Below are 16,513 nucleotides of genomic sequence, written 5' to 3'. Positions count from 1 at the left end.
GGCCATACGCACTACCCACTGTAGTGCCTTGCGGTCAGAGGCCAAGCAGTTGCCATACCAGGCAGTGATGCAACCCATCAGGTTGCTCTCGATGGTGCAGTTGTAAAACCTTTTGAGGATCGGAGGACCCATGCCAAATCTTTTCAGTCTCCTGAGGGGGATAGGTTTTGTCGTGCCCTCTTCGCGACTGTCTTGGTGTGCTTGGACCATGTTAGTTTGTTGGTGATGTGGACGCCAAGGAACTTGAAGCTCTCAACCTGCTCCACTACAGCCCCGTTGATGAGAATGGGGGCGTGCTCGGTCCTCCATTTTCTGTAGTCCACAATCATCTCCTTTGTCTTGATCACGTTGAGGGAGAGGTTGTTGTCCTTGCACCACACGGTCAGGTCTCTGACCTCCTCCCTATAGGCTGTCTCATCGTTGTCGGTGATAGGCCTACCACAACCTACTGTTGTGTCATCAGCAAACTTAATGATGGTGTTGGAGTCGTGCCTGGCCGTGCAGTCATGAGTGAACAGGGAGTACAGGAGGGGACTGAGCACGGACCCCTGAGGGGCTCCTGTGTTGAGGATCAGCGTGGCAGATGTGTTGTTACCTACCCTTACCACCTGCGGGCGCCCCGTCAGGAAGTCCAAGATCCAGTTGCAGAGGGAGGTGTTTAGTTCCAGGGACCTTAGCTTAGTGATGAGCTTTGAGGGCACTATGGTGTTGAACGCTGAGGTGTAATCAATGAATAGCATTCTCACATAGGTGTTCCTTTTGTCCAGGTGTGAAAGGGCAGTGTGGAGCACAATAGTGATTGCATCATCTGTGGATCTGTTGGTGCGGTATGCAAATTGGAGTGGGTCTAGGGTTTCTGGGATAATGGTGTTGAGCCATGTCCAGCCTTTCAAAGCATTTCATGGCTACGGACGTGAGTGTTACAGGTTGGTAGTCATTTAGGCAGGTTACCTTAGTGTTCTTGGGCACAAGGACTATGGTGGTCTGCTTGAAACATGTTGGTATTACAGACTCAGACAGGGAGAGGTTGAAAATGTCAGTGAAGACACTTGCCAGTTGGTCAGCTCATGCTCGGAGTACACGTACTGGTAATCCATCTGGCCTTGTGAATGTTGACCTGTTTAAAGGTCTTACTCACATCATCACACAGTCCTCGGGACAGCTGATGCTCTCGTGCATGTTTCAGTGTTACTTGCCTGGAAGCAAGCATAGAAGTTATTTACCTTGTCTGGTAGGCTCTGTCACTGGGCAGCTCTTGGCTGTGCTTCCCTTTGTAGTCTGTAATAGTTTGCAGGCCCTGCCACATCGGAGCCGGTAGTCCATTAAACCAAGTGAAGTAGTGAGAATATGTGTCTTGCATGATCTGCTATTTGTGACATGTGACAAATGTGTGTTCACCTTCACACACCTGCACCATAAAGCTTGGATAATATGGCCACCTTTTCAAAAACTCCATTTGCTGCGTCTTGGAGTGTGTGACTTTCATTTGCGCAACAACTTTGGGATTAATTTAATTATATTGATTGATATTGTTGCCCCAACTTTGAGAAAGTAAACTATTCAGCACAATAACAAAACGTGTTAGGGACGCTACTGGTGTATGAATCTATATAGCAATAGGCATTGCGTCCTCGTTACATCGCAATGAGAGGACTGGGATGTGCACTTCCAAAGCGCAATACGGACAATAGTAAACACCTACGCGTCGGATACAGGGAATGTCAAGGTGCATCTACACAAGAGAGGTGCAGTACTTAATTGTATAACATAATATGAAAGACTAGCCTACATATTGAATAAAGTTATGTAAATTATTAATCGTCCTGCCTGTCCTGCCTCTGAGACAAGGGAATATAATCCTATTCAACCAGACTGGTCTCAATCAATGGGAAAAGGTGCATGTTTTGTTGTCGTTTGTTGTAAATTCTCATCCCTTCCAGCCGTGCGCGCGTGTTTATTAGTGACCTACGCATGCCTGGAGAAACGGACATGTTTCTATTAGATGTCTATATTTATCCTCAACGATTCGTATTTACACGAAATAGTTTACCAGGCCTATGTTTCGTCATGATTTTTCCATCACCCACTTTCGGTGGTTGTATTTTTCCATCTGGCCATGTAAGATGAACGGGCTCTGCTTTCTTAGGTCGGGAAAACACGGCACTGTGGTACAAGCGCCGAAAAAGGGTGAATTAATTTGAGAGCGAGAGAGAGAGGGCGGGTTGGAGAGAGAGAGAAAGGACGAGAGAGGGACAGGGGAGAGAAGACGCTGACTATAGGCTACGCCTCTGCAGTTTAAGGAATATATTAAAACGAAAGGTAAGATTCATTAAATGGTATCAGTATAAGGGACGTTATTCGTGTGTCGCATGTTAAACAAATCCCGTTGTTTGACTTTGGATTCTCAGCTTTCATAAAGCAGCGTTGGGGTATGACAAGCCTATTCTTTATCTGCTAAATAGTTTTCGCTGTTCCAATATATTTCATTTGCGGTTATCGTTTAACGAATTAATGCGGCGGTGTCTGTATGTGTGGAGTTGCGTGCGTTTGGGCGCGCGTTCGTCTGCGTGCACGCAGCGACGCGCATCAATGTAAACTGATGAATGTTAAGGTTATTGCTTTAATAAGGACCGCGTTTCAGAATTGATAGGACGGAATATCAACCATGTTTCCGGAAAGAAACAAGCGGATAGTCTACATTATCGTCCTGAAATGTGAGGGGTTTCGGCGCCTTTAACCATGAATTGTGGCGAGACGATACATTTAATTTGGTGAGAGTGCGTACGAATGAAACAGGAAAGTCAAGTGATTCGTGTACTTCATACTTAATTCATAAGAAGACATATGCGCGTCTCGTTAAATTGCCTGTTTCTGACATTGGTGTCGTGTCTTTGGCAAATGGCATTGATAACAATTGATAAATGCACAGGGCAGTAGCCTAATTTTTTATTTTAAATATTGCCTTTAATTAAAATAATTGTATTGTTATGGCTCGTATTTCACAGTTCTGCTGAGTAGCCGAATGCGTGGCTTATTAAATATTTCCTATTCAATAGGCCAATAGTTCTGAGAAAAAGTTATTAGGCTTTACCCACTGGGTATAGACGTCAATTCAACGTCTATTCCACGTTGGTTCAACGTAATTTCACTGAAATAACGTGAAAACAACGTTGAGTCAACCAGTGTGTGCACAGTGGGTACTATTAAGCCACATTATTTGCGGTCATCTGTTTCGTTTGTTTATTCTCTCTTGACAATGATTAGGTCCCCAAATAGTGTGAATAATGCGGAGGCACCGTGTGCGGCACATGACTGAGGCATGCCGGTTAAAAGACACTATAACTGTGGCCCACAGAGGAGCCCCTCTGATTGAGAACAAGGAACAGATTGATTAGGGTTGATGAATGAAGATCCACCGCCTCTATCTGCAACACAACGATACGGTTACGAGCGGATTGAAATGCTGATGTGCAGCAGTGTGTTTTGGGTGGGCAGTCTGGCAGAATGAGATTGCTGCCTGGCACAGCAGTCAGTGGGCACAGTTTGATTTCGTGAGTTTATGATAGGGGCTAAATTATTAATGGGGCGTTAGGGGGCAAAGTGGAGCACTGGGCAGGATTAGATTGAGGGTGAAGTGTGTTGTGCGATGGGTGGTTAGGCTAGAATGGGGGAGAGGAGAGTGCTTTAAAAGAGGCCCTTCAAGCACTGGTCATGGGCCAGTTCTGCCTCAGCTGGTGGTGGATGGCTGAAGTTGGATTTCAGCTCCAAGCTAATGTTGGAGCAGTGCTCCGAGGCATTTCTGTTTGAGATATGACTGGGGGAAAGCTGCCATTCTGAGAATGAAAAGTTATTTAATTATGAATTGTGGAGTTGGATTTAAGGGTTAGATATATGAAATAGAGAGCAATGGACAGAAAAAGTTAATAAACCAATAAATACACAACTTTATAGAGAATATTTTCCCCAAGAAACTAAGTAGTGAGCACAAAGGGAAAAAAAATGAAAAAACATTTTCTACATGTGTCTGACTTTACTCTCATTTCTGGTCCACTCAATCGTCCAAACCTCATCCACTGCTGGTCTTAAACATAGACCCCATAAACCAGTTTCACTGCTCTTACATCTGTGGAGATAGTGGAAATTGTTTTCATTAAACATTGGCACCATGTCAGATGTGATGCTTGTTAGTACCTAGTGTATCACTGCTTCACTCTTAATTGCTCAGTGAACGACTGTGATGTATGCCATTATAACTACAAGCCTCTGTGCTTATTCTTAACCATTTGGCTTGTAACTACAGATGTAAACATTTAAGATGACGTTAAGTTTTTAATGTTTCTCTTATAGCAGATGTTTAAAGTGCTCAGATCAAACGGGGCCTGTTAGTACATGTGAGATGGAGCCGTGTGGGTAATCGAAGTGCACATCCCTCTCCTCTCCACTCATAGGACCAGTACAAGTCACAGAGTGGCCCTGGGAGGAGGAGAAGAATGTCACTTTAAATATCACATTAGAGACAAGGCATTTTAGCCAAGGGCAGGGTTTTAAAAAGATCAAGACATCTCGTAGTTGTAAAGACAAGGATAAATCTAGCTCTTCAAACACACACAAGTGGTTCTTTCCCTTCCTTCCTTCATTCATTCCTTCCCTCCCATCCCCCCACCAAAGATATTCCCTAAAAATGTCCTTGAGATGAATTGAAATGGATTAAAATCAGACTGGGTCAAAAGTTGACCAATATTAAGTGGTGGACAGTCAGAGGAAAACAAGAACATTATTTATTAAGCATTGTCCTCTATGGATTGAAGGGTTTAGACATCATTTCCTCGGGCTTCACACTCCAAGCAAATCCAGAAGCATGCTACACTGAATTAGTAAAGGCCTTGGAACTGTTAGGGATCTGTCATGTAGCTGTGGCCCAGGCTGCCCCATAATCCTTTTCAGTCTTGACAGTGCACAGCCATTGGCACCTCTTTACCTAATATGCGTGTTATTAAAATTAAACAATGTCATGATTCACAAGGAAAGGTTAACTCAGATTACTTAATAGCGTGCAAATTGAATATTTTATTCAAGACATAGCTGACCTGCTGTAGGACATCCCATGAATTTGAACTCTTACCCCATTCACCCAAACTGAGTTGTTGTTGTTAAGGAGCACTGCTCAGAATTGACATACTTTTGCTTGTTACAGTCAGCTAGCTTTTAATATAGATCTCACTAGATTTTAATATAGAGCGTACTAGATTTTAATTTAGAGCTCACTAGATTTTAATATAGGGCTCAGCTAGATTTGAATATAGATTTGAATATAGAGCTTGCTAGATTTTAATACAGAGTTCACAAGATTTTGATATAGAGCTCAATAGATTTTAATATAGAACTCACTAGACTTTAATATAGAGCTTACTAGATTTTAATATAGAGCTCACTAGATTTGAATATTGAAGTCAATAGATTTTGATAGAGCTCACTAGATTTTGATATAGAGCTCACTAGATTTTAATATAGAGCTCACAAGATTTTAATATAGATCTCAGTAGATATTAATATAGAGCTCACTAGATTTTAATATACAGATTGCTAGATTTTAATATGGCACTCATCTAGATTTGAATATAGATTTGAATATAGAGCTTGTTAGATTTTAATACAGAGTTCACAAGATTTTATTATAGAGCTCAATAGATTTTATTATAGCGCTCACTAGATTTTAATATAGAACTCACTAGACTTTAATATAGAGCTCACACGATTTTAATATAGATCTCAGTAAATGTTAATATAGAGCTCACTAGATTTGAATATAGAGCTCGCTAGATTTTAATATAGAGCTCGCTAGATTTTAATACAGAGTTCACAAGATTTTGATATAGAACTCATTTGATTTTAATATAGAACTCACTAGACTTTAATATAGAGCTTACTAGATTTTAATATAGAGCTCACTAGATTTTAATATAGATCTCAGTAGATTTGAATATAGAACTCACTAAATTTTAATATAGAGCTCACTAGATTTTAATATACAGATTGCTAGATTTTAATATGGCACTCATCTAGATTTGAATATAGATTTGAATATAGAGCTTGTTAGATTTTAATATGGAGTTCGCTAGATTTTTATATAGAGCTTGCTAGATTTTAATATAGAGCTCACTAGATTTTATTATAGCGCTCACTAGATTTTAATATAGAACTCACTAGACTTTAATATAGAGCTCACAAGATTTTAATATAGATCTCAGTAAATGTTAATATAGAGCTCACTAGATTTGAATATAGAGCTCGCTAGATTTTAATATGGAGTTCGCTAGATTTTTATATAGAGCTTGCTAGATTTTAATATAGATCTCACTAGATTTTAATATAGATATTGCTATATTTTAAAATCTAGCAATCTATATTTTAAAATCTAGCTCAGCTAGATTTTACTATAGAGCTCACTAGAATTTAATATACAGATTGCTAGATTTTAATATAGGGCTCAGCTAAATTTTAATATAGATTTGAATTATAGAGCTTGCTAGATTTTAATACAGAGTTCACAAGATTTTATTATAGAGCTCACTAGATTTTGATATAGAGCTCAATAGATTTTAATATAGAACTCACTAGACTTTAATATAGAGCTTACTAGATTTTAATATAGAGATCACTCGATTTTGATATGGAGCTAACTAGATTTTAATATATAGCTCGCTAGATTTTAGTTATACAGTAAAGAATAAAGGAACATCACTGTGTTAGCAAGCCCACAGAATCCACACAAGCCCCTGGTCGGCTGTTTGCCTCAGGAAGAGAAGAGCGGACAGGTCAACTATGCCCAGTTGGCAGACTAATTTGAACTGCCAAAACCAAGCTGAGAGTCATAACTTTGTTGTTGTCACAAATTAAGTGTGGGATGGGAGATCTCAGTCATATGAGAAATCAGGCCAGCCTGCACTTTCATTTCAGAGTCACATCACTGCATAACTGATGAGGCAGATGAAAACAAGCAAACAGGAACAGGGGAGATTACACCTGCACACCTTGCCAAGAGCAAAGCTGTCTGGGACTAAACCTCTCAGGGCTCTTGTCACCTGAATCAAGTTCAAATCAGACTTGAGCATTGTCAATCTGCACAGCTCTGTTCACCATTTTGGAGTGTTACGTTAGAGAGTAAATACCACAGTAAGACGTGTCTTTTACTGTATAATGTGGTTGTGTGTATGGGTGTGGTTGTGTGTGTGTGTGAGAGAGAAACTTTTGACTTTTTAAAAGAAAACAAGAGGGGGATATAGATAAGACTGGTACTATTCTCAATAGGGCAAGAAGTTGGCTGATCTCTATATAGGCTGGGATTGATTGATAGCAGCCCAACTTGCTGGTGTCGACAGGATGGAGGGTGAAGTTGACTGCTAGCATGCTGGAGAGACTTGCTGATCAGCTCTGATAGGCTGAATTTGTGGGAACAACCTAGGGCTGTCCCTGAATAATGCAGTGTGATGAACTGCATGGCATTACAGCCTCTGTTATCATGTCACACATATCAGCGTTTCTCCCCTCATGTGCCTATACATTGTCCTAACCACAGGAGGGAAGGACAAAGATCTAGGTTTCCTTTTGCATGATCTGGCATCACTTCAATCTTAATAACCAGAGTCTGGATATTGCATGAGCACTGACTGACCCATTCTCAGCAGAGCTGCTAAGCCGCCTGCCACTGATGACAGAGCAGATATAATTAGCTGTGATTGGTTTGATTCAGTGTCCAGCCTAGGCCTGGGTGTCGGCCCTTCTGGGGCCATGATGACTGGCATTAATAATTGAATAATAGTTGGGGAGAATGACAATGGTTAATGATATCAAATGAATACCATAATCCATTGAGTTGACATCATTAGAAATAGTGGAATTTCCCCTGGGGGGGATGTGCTCATGTCTATGTCCCTTACAGCAGGGAAGTCTGGGTACAGACTGGGAGCCATAGATGGGTTACCTTCTTGTGTTAATGAAAAGTACTTTGGGAGTGACGGTGGTCGGCTCAACTAGACCGCTGGGTAGGGCCCGCTGAGTAAGGACCACCCAGCGACCGCTGGGTAGAGACCTGCTGGGTAGGGCCTGCTGGGTAGGGACTGCTGGGTAGAGACCGCTGGGTATGGCCTGCTGGGTAGGGCCCGCTGGGTAGCGACCGCTGGGTAGCGACCGCTGGGTAGGGCCCGCTGGGTAGGGCCCGCTGGGTAGGGACCGCTGGGTAGGGAAAGCTGGGTAGGGACCGCTGGGTAGGGACCGCTGGGTAGGGACCGCTGGGTAGGGAACGCTGGGTAGGGACCGCTGGGTACGGACCGCTGGGTAGGGCCCGCTGGGTAGGGAACGCTGGGTAGGGACCGCTGGGTACGGACCGCTGGGTAGGGCCCACTGGGTAGGGACCGCTGGATGGGGACCGGGGGCCATAGGTGGTTTTCCTTCATGTGCTCCATGGGAGTGAGAGTGGTCGGCTATACTATAAGGTTCGACCATGTGTTAGTAAAGCCGGTCGCATAATGGAACGCGATCATGCTGCTGCTCACTCATGTGTCACATGGGTGACTGGAAGCGGGAGGGTTACGGTTGGATTGTGTTATTAAAAATTGGTTGGGTAATGAAAGCGGTCAGTTTTACATGGTTTGGTCGTATATTGGCTAAGCCGGTTGGATGATGGTAGTGAGGTGGGGGACTTTGGTTAGATCACGTGTTAGTAAATGTGGTGGGTAATGAAAGCGGTCAAGCTTTCAGTGACCTCTCTTCTTTGGAGCCATGGCAGCTTGGCTGCATCAAGGCACAATATCTTGAGGGAGTTTGTTTCGGGTCAGTGGCAACATAAGAGCTCAATACAGCCATGCAAAGTCAGACAAACTGAGGCTAGGGGCTTTTCCTCTGTCTGCTTGACTGGCTGTGTGTGATCAGAGAGCACTACAGTTAGCGCCTGCATGCCTGCGAGGATGTTGATGATGATGTTTATTACAGTGTAATGGTGATGATGATAATGGTAGTAATGCAGCAACTAGACATTGCAATGATCTTGCCATGATTATGATGACCACAAAGCATCATGGGGTGGCAGGTAGCCTAACGGTTAACAGCATTGGGCCAGTAACCAAAAGGTCACTGGTTCAAATCCCTGAGCCAACCAGTTAAAAAATCTGTTGATGTGCTCTTGAGCAAGGCACTTAACCCTAATTGCTCTGGATAAGAGCATCTGCTAAATGACTAAAATGTGTGGTATTTTACCAAGTGGTATTTTTGGTTGACCGTTTGGTAATGTCACTGTTTGGTGAGGTCACTGTTTGGTGAGGTCACTCCAACAATGCTCAACAAGCTGAGAAGGACACATAGGCAGAGGGCTACACATCCAGGCTGGTGATGTCACAGGGAGAATGTGACAGTGGGGGAGAGCAGCCCCCAGTCTCCTAGTAGAGCTCTCTGAAGGCCAGAGAGGAGCAGGCAGGCTGCAGTTAGTGACGTCATACATGATTACTGCGATAAATCACTGATTCTGCCCTATGGTTAGGAAGGATGATTATTCTGAGTGCCATGGTGAACAACACACACGCCTTTATTATTTTATCTACATTTACATTACATTTAAGTCATTTAGCAGACGCTCTTATCCAGAGCGACTTACAAATTGGTGCGTTCACCTTAAGACATCCAGTGGAACAGCCACTTTACAATAGTGCATCTAAATCTTTTAAGGGGGGGGTGAGAAGGATTACTTTATCCTATCCTAGGTATTCCTGAAAGAGGTGGGGTTTCAGGTGTCTCCGGAAGGTGGTATCTCTTCTCAGAGGTCTGCTGGATGGGGTTATATGGAGACTGTTGACTCAGTTGTACTCATTTATTTATATATTTTGCTACTCTTGCATTTTTTTCTCTCCTAGTTTTTTACTGGGTGCAGCAGCACCAGTGAGTGAGAGCCCCAGCCCCCAGGCCAGGCCCCAGTCCTCAGTGTGGAGTGATGGAGCTGCCCCGTGTTGGGAACTGCAGAGCCAGGCGATGGACACCCCTGCTGCTGATGTGACGGAGACACGCAAGATGGTGAGTGAGCAGGTCACTATGGTAACCCGAGTCTGCGCGAGCGCTTCTATTTCGCACAGCGTGGGAGAGAGGGGTGGAGAGAGATCGTGGAGAGGGGAATGGTGTAGAAACCAGCGGAGGAGAGAGGCGAGGTGTGGAAAGAGCAGTCGGACTGAAAGGGGTGAGGAGAGAGAGACACAAGCATTATATGAAGAGAGGATTTGAAGGATCACAGAGGAAAAGAAGAGGGATGATAGAGGGAGTGGATGTTGTAAAACTAAGTGAGAGGTGAATGATGGGGTGAGACCAAGAAGGCATGATAGAACAGTAAAGCAGAAGGAAGGGATGACAGGGACGTGTCCAGTGATAAAGAGGTGCCCTGCTGTCAGGTATTACAAGCTTGTTTCTTTCCTGTTTACTCCTCCATATTCTCAGCCAATACCTTTTTCACTCCATATAAAGTACGTTTTCCATGTTTCTCTCTCTCACTGTCCCTCAATTCATCCATCTCTCTCTCTCTCTCTCTCTCTCTCTCTCTCTCTCTCTCTCTCTCTCTCTCTCTCTCCTCTCTGTATCTGTCTCTAACTCTCGTAATGATTTGGTTGGCACGGCACTCTGCTGTGATAAAGACTGACATGGTGTCAGTCTTGGTGACTGGTCTCCATGGACGTCCATCAGTCAGTTTGTGTCAGTGTTTCCTAGGCGAATCCTTATCGTGTTTGTCAGTGAGTGTGTTTATCTGTCTGTGTATTAGTCAGTGTGTCAGTCATAGAGCATGCTGGGGCAAGGCCTGGATGGATGGGGGAGTGCTACTTATCACACAAAACATATACACACACACAAATACACACACTATGCTTATTTGCCAAAAATGCGCACAATCTCACACAGCACTGTAGGATCTTAACGCACACACATATGAAATGTGTTATGACACATACACAAACATTCACATGCCACACACTCCCAAACACACACACAATGCCGTCACACATAAGGACATACATTTAAAAATGCACATATAGCACTGTAGACACACAGAATGTTACACACATAGAATGTTACACACATATAATGTGACCCACATAGAATGTTACACACACAGAATGTTACACACATAGAATGTTACACACACAGAATGTTACACACATAGAATGTTACACACACAGAATGTTACACACATAGAATGTTACACACACAGAATGTTACACACAGAATGTGACACACATATAATGTGACACACATAGAATGTGACACATATAATGTGACACACATAGAATGTTACACAGAATGTGACACACAGAATGTTACACACATTGAATGTGACACATATAATGTGACACGCATAGAATGTGACACACATATAATGTTACACACATAGAATGTGACACATATAATGTGACACACATAGAATGTGACACACATAGAATGTGACACATAGAATGTGACACACATAGAATGTGACACACATAGAACAAGTGAGGATAAATGCACAAACACTCACACAAACACATTCTATGCATTCTGTAAAACACATCTTTTAACCCCACAAAAACAATCCTACACGCATGCTTGCGTGCCTTTCCCCTGCAGTGGAAAAGGCAACTTGACAAACAATGTTTGACTGGAAAAATGCTGAAGCAAGTTCTCACAAAAATAGCTTGGAGCAACAAGCAGTGCTGAGCTATGCTCTGTGCGGAGGGGCTTTGAACAGAGCCGGTGAAAGGGTGTCGTTTACATGGCTCTGTAAATGGCTGAGAGACATTTTGATTAACGGCTGACTCCGGCTTCCCGCTCAGTGCACAGGAATTGAGTGTATCAACATGCTTAACACCCTTAAATATGGATTAATTGTTCACAAAATCGGCATCTCGCAACTAAGGCTCCGGAACAGAGGGGACAGTGATCATTTGAAGAGGAACGTTGGTTCACCTACAGTGCCTTCAGAAATTATTCATAGCTCTTGATGTATTCCACATTTTGTTGTGTTACAGCCTGAATTCAAAATGGATTAAATACCCACAATACCCCATAATGACAAAGTGAAAACATGTTTTTAGATATGTAAGCAAATTTATTGAAAATGAAATACAGAAATATCTCATTTCAAGCATTCACACCCTTTTGCTATGACACTCCAAATTGAGTTCAGGTGCATCCAATGTCCTTTGATCATCCTTGAGATGTCCTTGAGATGTCACGACAACTTGGAGTCCACCTGTGGCCAATTCAATTGTTTGGACATGATTTATAAAGAAACACACCTCTCTAAGGTCCCACAGTTGACAGTGCATGTCAGAGCAGAATATATACCATAAAGTCCAAGGAACTGTCTGTACATCTCCAAGATTGTGATGAGGCACATATCTGGGGAAGAGTATACCACAATTTGTAGAGTGTTGAACGTTTCCAAGAGCACAGTGGTCTCCATCATTGGGTGGGAGGGGGGCTTCTTATAGCTGGCCGTCTGACCAAACTGAGCAACCGGACCAGAAGGACCTCTCTGACAGAACTACAGAGTTTCTTGGCTGAGAACCTGCCAGAAGGACAACAGTCTTTACAGCACTTCACCAATCTGGGCTTTATGGGAGAGTGGCCAGACGGAAGCCACTTCTGAGAGAAAGGCACATGACAGCATGCCTGGATTTGCAAAAAGGCATGTGAAACACTGATAACATAAGGCAAAAGATTGTGTGATCTAATAAGAGAAAAATGTAACTGTCACAATCGTTATAAGGAATGGACAGCAGCGTGGTAGGCGTACATTATCCTTTAATAAATTAACACCGAACAAAAACAACAAACTACCAAATGAAACGTGAAGCTACTGGTGTGCACACAGGAAACTAACTGTAGACAAGATCCCACAAAGCACAATGAGGAAATGGCTGCCTAAATATGATCCCCCATCAGAGACAACAATAAACAGCTGTCTCTGATTGGGAACCAATCTCCTGAGACGGTCCGCTCTGGACCGCGGACCGTCTCAGGAGGTTCCGGACTGCAGACCGTCTCAGGAGGCTCTGGACCACGGAGCGTCTCAGGAGGTTCCGGACTGCCGACCGTCTCAGGAGGCTCTGGACCACGGACCGTCTTAGGAGGCTGCGAAACGTCGGCGGAAGCTCCGGACTGGGAAACGTCGCCGGAAGCTCCGGACTGGGAAACGTCGCCGGAAGCTCCGGACTGGGAACTGTCGCCGGAAGCTCTGGACTGTGGAGGCGCACTGGAGGCCTGATGCGTGGGACCGGTACAGGTGGCACTGGGCTGATGACACGCATCTCAGGGCAAGTGAGGGGAAGAGGCACAGGATGTACTCGACTGTGAAGGCGCACTGGAAACACAGTATATATGGCCGGCGCAGGATATACTGGGCCGTGGAGGCGCACTGGAGGTCTGGAGCGTAGAGCTGGCACAACACGTCCTGGCTGGATGCTCACTTTAGCCCGGCAAGTGTGGGGCGCTGGCACAGGACGCACTGGGCTGTGAAGGCACACTGGCGATACAGTGCGTAGAGCCGGCGCAGGATATCCTGGACCGAGGAGATGCACTGGAGACCAGGAGCTCTGAACCGTCACAACTCATCCTGGCTGGATGCTCCCTTTCGCACGGCAAGTGTGAGGAGCTGGCACAGAACGCACCGGGCTGTGGATGCGCACTGGAGACACATTGCGTATCTCCGCAAAACATGGTGCCAGACTGGTCCCACGCTCCTCACGGCGACTGTCTTGCTCCAGACACCAAAACATCCACACATTTTATGGGGGGCTGCCTCTCGGGCTTCCGTCGTGGTCGTGAACGTTGATCCTCCTTCGCTGCCTCTGCCTGCTTCCATGGCAGGGTCTTGTCCGCTGCCATAACCTCCTCCCATGTCCATGATGTCCTCCACTCCCTTTTCTCCCAGGCCCAGGATCCCTGCTCCTCCTAGCCACGCTGCTTGGTCCTTTGGTGGTGGGATCTTCTGTCACGATCGTTATTAGGAATGGACCAAGGTGCAGCATGGTAGGCGTACATTATCCTTTAATAAATTAACACCGAACAAAAACAACAAACTACCAAACGAAACGTGAAGCTACTGGTGTGCACACAGGCAACTTACTGTAGACAAGATCCCACAAAGCACAATGAGGAAATGGCTGACTAAATATGATCCCCAATCAGAGACAACGATAAACAGCTGTCTCTGATTGGGAACCATACCAGGCCAACATAAACCATTAATCACCTAGATGACCCACCCTAGTCAATATCACGCCCCAACCAACAGAGAATAAACAGCTCTCTATGGTCAGGGCGTGACTAACTCTTTAGCCTGAATGCAAAGCTGCTATGTCTGGAGAAAGCCAGGCACTGCTCACCATTCCTACCTTGAAGCATGGTGGTGGCAGCATCATGCTATGGGGATGCTTTTCATCGCCAGGGAGACTGGTAAGGATAGAGGGAACAATGAATGGAGCCAAATACAGGCCAATCCTTAACACCATGAAGTCCAAGGAACTGTCCGTACTTCTCCAAAATAGAATTGTGATGAGGTATATATCTGGGGAAGGGTATAAAACAATTTCTAGCATGCTTCAGAGTGCAAACAACCATAGACTGGGGCGAAGATTTATGTTCCAACAGGAGAAGGACCCCAAGCATACAACCAAAGCAACGCTGGAATGGCTTCAGAACAAGAATCTGAAAGTCCTTGAGTGGCCCAGCCAAAGCCCAGACTTGAATCCCATTGAACATCTGTGGAAAGACATCTGCAAGGAAGACTGGGTGAAAATCCCCAAATCCAGATGTGCAAAGCTGATACAGACATACCCAAGATGACTCGAAGCTGATACAGACATACCCAAGATGACTCGAAGCTGATACAGACATACCCAAGATGACTCGAAGCTGATACAGACATACCCAAGATGACTCGAAGCTGATACAGACATACCCAAGATGACTCGAAGCTGATACAGACATACCCAATATGATTCAAAGCTGATACAGACATACCCAAGATGACTCAAAGCTGATACAGACATACCCAATATGATTCAAAGCTGATACAGACATACCCAAGATGACTCGAAGCTGATACAGACATACCCAATATGATTCAAAGCTGATACAGACATACCCAAGATGACTCAAAGCTGATACAGACATACCCAAGATGACTCAAAGCTGATACAGACATACCCAAGATGACTCGAAGCTGATACAGACATACCCAAGATGACTCGAAGCTGATACAGACATACCCAAGATGACTCGAAGCTGATACAGACATACCCAAGATGACTCGAAGCTGATACAGACATACCCAAGATGACTCGAAGCTGATACAGACATACCCAAGATGACTCGAAGCTGATACAGACATACCCAAGATGACTCGAAGCTGATACAGACATACCCAAGATGACTCAAAGCTGATACAGACATACCCAATATGACTCAAAGCTGATACAGACATACCCAATATGACTCAAAGCTGATACAGACTTACCCAAGATGACTCAAAGCTGATACAGACTTACCCAAGATGACTCAAAGCTGATACAGACATACCCAAGATGACTCAAAGCTGATACAGACATACCCAATATCACTCAAAGCTGATACAGACTTACCCAAGATGACTCAAAGCTGATACAGACATACCCAAGATGACTCGAAGCTTTATTTGGTGCTTCTTCATTGACTCAGGGGTATGAACACTTTTGTAAATTAGATATGTCTGTATTTCATTTTCAATACATTTGCAAAAATTTCTAAAAACATGTTTTCACACTAGTCATTATGGATTAGTGTGTGTAGGTGGGTGAGATTTTTTTTATTTTTGAATTCCGGCAGCAACACAACAGAATGTGGAATAAACTAAGGGGTATGAATACTTTTTGAAGGCATCTAGTGAATGTTAGAGTTAAGATGTTAACATTGAAAGGTCTTTCATCCCGGCATGCAATGATCAGTCGTATGAAGCTTGCAGTGAGGGATTTGAACATGTGGGGAAGGTAATGTAATGTGTGCTAATGGGAGTGCTTTAGAAGGGTGATGAACACACTGACTTTTAATCTGCTGCTCATGGCCTTCTCTCTGAAGGAGAGGAGGGCTCTCTCTCTCTCTCTCTGTCTCTCGCTCTCTCTGTCTCTCTCTGTCTTTGTCCTGTATGAGCAATTCTGAATAGATCAGGCCTTCACTTTGCATCCTGAATTCTAATGAAGCCCACAGACTGTGTGTGCATTGAGAGAGACTGCTTGATGTGTCTACGTATAGAGTGAATGTGTGTGTGTGTCCAGTGAATGTGTCTCAACAAATAAAGTCTTGCTTTACAATTTATCCCGGCTTGACTTATGACTTATGATACATTATGTTGTATCGTAATTTGCATAAATATGGATTACCAACCGTCAAAAACGGATGTTGCCTCTGACATACAAAAATGTGCTTTATAGAAACCTGTGTGTGTAAAAAATGTGGGATGATGGTTGAA

At 44.0% G+C, this 16,513-nt stretch overlaps 1 protein-coding gene across 1 annotated transcript in view; it reads left to right on the top strand.

Moving 5' to 3' along the window:
• Window positions 1–2,023: 2,023 nt before the first annotated feature.
• Window positions 2,024–16,513, top strand: part of LOC115118544 (leucine-rich repeat-containing protein 4B-like) — a 36,468-nt gene continuing 21,978 nt past the window's right edge. Inside the window, exons 1-2 of the mRNA XM_065006685.1 lie at window positions 2,024–2,319; window positions 9,903–10,059. The gene's annotated coding sequence lies outside the window, so the exon portion shown is untranslated. The remainder of the gene's footprint in view (window positions 2,320–9,902; window positions 10,060–16,513) is intronic.

This window comes from Oncorhynchus nerka, linkage group LG21 (genome assembly GCF_034236695.1).
Source record: "Oncorhynchus nerka isolate Pitt River linkage group LG21, Oner_Uvic_2.0, whole genome shotgun sequence".
NCBI lineage: Eukaryota > Metazoa > Chordata > Actinopteri > Salmoniformes > Salmonidae > Oncorhynchus > Oncorhynchus nerka.
The sequence above is the reverse complement of the archived record's forward strand: the minus strand, read 5'-3'. Positions and strand labels throughout refer to the sequence as shown.